The 2,874-nt window shown below is 52.6% G+C and overlaps 1 protein-coding gene across 1 annotated transcript in view; it reads right to left on the reverse strand.

Annotated features, from left to right (window-relative positions):
* LOC107117648 (transient receptor potential cation channel subfamily V member 6-like) overlaps window positions 1–2,874 on the reverse strand; it is a 53,149-nt gene that overhangs the window by 12,777 nt on the left and 37,498 nt on the right. The gene's annotated exons all lie outside the window — the stretch shown is intronic.

Below are 2,874 nucleotides of genomic sequence, written 5' to 3' on the forward strand. Positions count from 1 at the left end.
GCTGGGTTTGCAATCTGGGAACAGGATTTCCAAGATTCAGAGGCCAAATCTCTGGTCAGGTCATCTGTCCCGTGGCTTCTGCTCCCTACTTATATTCACAGAAGGACTCCCGGATCAGAACAGTAACCGCAGCCAAGCAGTCGACCAGACTGTTGCAATTTCTGCTCCTCCGGTACGAAATACAAAAGTTTGAGTCCAGTGGTTCCCTATCAGACCAACAAAGGCCCAGCTCACACGGGCCGGAAAATGCGGGGGGGGGAGCATGGCTGTTTGCCCCGGAGCAAACTAATGTGCGGCCGCCGGATTACACGTCCTGCCGACGTCCCGCGGTTCAGGGGGAGGTGCTGATCACACAACAATCCTGCGGCATGGCAAAGGAGCGGTGCAGCATGATCACAGCAGCTATGGCTAGGCGTGCTGCCGTGGAAAACGGGGTTGTGGGTTTTTTTAAGCTGAAGTGTGCGCATGCGCCGTTGGGTGCTTGTGCGCATTCCGTGGAGACTTGGGGGGAAAAACCTTTTTGCGATGGGACATGGGCAGGTGCCGGATGCCATGAACCACCACCGGAAACGTGATCAGACGCCCTCCCTTGCCCCACAGTTTCCGGAAACTAGTACCTCGGAGGTTGTTTACGCCGCATATTCGGCGGGAAGCCTTGGGTGAGCCACGGGAACTCTACACTTCCCAGATGTTGCGGTGTGATCGCACCTGGAAAATCTGCCTATCTTCCGTCTCTGTAGCGTGGCTAATGCTCTGTGTGGCCGCAGCCAAAGTTTAATTCTGATTATACCCAGAATTAAACTTCGTTGGTCCAAAAGGGGTCGCTAGACTCACACTTTGTTCTGCTGCGTCAGACCAACACGGCTACCCCACCTCTATCTAGCTTTGGTTTCAGTAGTCTGTGGGGCTTTCGGAGGTCAAGGGTGTGGCCACTGTTTGCAGTGGGGTTGGGGGGAGACTGGCACCAGGGAAGCAAGTGCCAGTGTGGTACAGTGGTTAGAGTGTCAGAATAGGCTACTGGAGACCCAGGTTCGAATCCTCACGCTGCCACAGAAACTTGCTGGGGGACCGTGGACCAGTCAGACACTCCCAGCCTAGCCTACCTTGCAGGGTCATTGTGAGGGTAAAATGGAAGGGAGGGGGAGGAGGTAAGCCACTTTGGGTCCCCATTACAGGTTAGCAACCTTTAGGTAGTATATGAAGAACCTCCTGCTATGACTGTTGATCTCCAGACGGCCAAGATCAGTTCCCATGGAGAAAATGGCTTTGGGAGATGGACTCCCTGGCATTGTACCCTCCTCAGGTCCTTCCACACCCTGAACCCTGCCCTCCCCAAGCTCCACTCCCAAGACAACCCTAGTCCCTTTGGCCACCCAATGAGAAGGGAGCACTCACTGGAGAAGACCCTGATGCTGGGAAAGATTGAAGGTCAAAGAAGACGGGGACGGCAAAGGATGAGATGGTTAGACAGTGTCATAGATGCAACAAACATGAAGTTGAGCAAACTTCAGAGGACAGCGGAATCTGGTCCATGGGGTCGCGAAGAGTCGGACTCGACTGTGCGACTGAACAACAACTAAACCCACTGCAACCAATAACAGCTTTAAAAATGCAGGCATATGAACCTGCCTTAAATTGACTCAGACCACTGCCTCAGCCAAGGCCGTCTACTCTGACTGGAAGTGGATCTTCTAGCAGAGGAAGGCATTCCCCATCATCTATTACCTGATATCTTTAATTGACGATGGCAAGGACTGAACCTGGAACTCTCTGAACACTGAGCTGCAGCTCCTGCCCTGCCATGGGGAACGTCCTTCGTCATAAAGTACTTTATTGGTTCACTTCAGTTGTGAGGCCCAGCCAATAAATGTTGGCCGTGCAAGCGAAACAGAACCTCCACGTTCCAAGGCACTGTCTCTCCCAGTGCTGGATTTGGCTTTTGGAAACTCTGCCAAGCAAACAGTGCACTGCAAAGTAAATACGGTGCCCTGACCTTCCAAGTTGGTACGAAAGCCAGAGGGTGCAATACGACCAGCTTTCCATAGGGAGATGGCTGCCCTGCAGAAATTCTTCCAGTGGTGACCAACTGTGTCTTGCGCAGCACTTGGAAGTCTGGAAATTACTTGAAGAGTCTCAAAGCCCAGAGTCCCCAGATGACTCTGGCCTTTTGGAAATATGCTCTTCAGCAGAAGAAAGTTCTTTGCTAGGGTGTCTTACCCTGACCTTGATGGTCCAGCCTCGTCTCAGAAGCTAAGCAGGGTCGGTCCTGGTATGTCTCTCCCAGTGCTGGATTTGGCTTCTGGAAACTCTGCCAAGCAAACAGTGCGCTGCAAAGTAAATACAGTGCCCTGCCCTTCCAAGTGGGTATGAAAACCAGAGGGTGCAATACGGCCAGCTTTCCACAGGGCGAGGGTTGCCCTGCAGAAGTTCCAGTGGTGACCAACTGTGTCTTGCGCAGCACTTGGAAGTCTGGAAATTACTTGAAGAGTCTCAAAGCCCAGAGTCCCCAGATGACTCTGGCCTTTTGGAAATACGCTCTTCAGCAGAAGAAAGTTCTTTGCTAGGGTGTCTTACCCTGACCTTGATGGTCCAGCCTCGTCTCAGAAGCTAAGCAGGGTCGGTCCTGGTTAGCCCTTGGATGGGAGACCGCCGGGGAGTCGCTACGCTACGCAGGAGCAGTCAGTGGCAAAGCACCTCTGTTCATCTCTTCCCCTGAAAACCCTACAAGATCACCGTAAGTCGGCTGCGACTCGACAGGACTTTCTGACATCTCCACTGTGTCTCAGGAAGTTAGAAGACCAAAGTACACTTGGGCACACATGCCGTTTTATTTTCGTTCTGAGCAAAGAGTTCTGAGTGCATGCCAAGAAGAGC

This window comes from Gekko japonicus, unplaced genomic scaffold (assembly GCF_001447785.1).
Source record: "Gekko japonicus isolate JY-2015 unplaced genomic scaffold, Gekko_japonicus_V1.1 scaffold2278, whole genome shotgun sequence".
Classification (NCBI taxonomy): Eukaryota; Metazoa; Chordata; class Lepidosauria; order Squamata; family Gekkonidae; genus Gekko; species Gekko japonicus.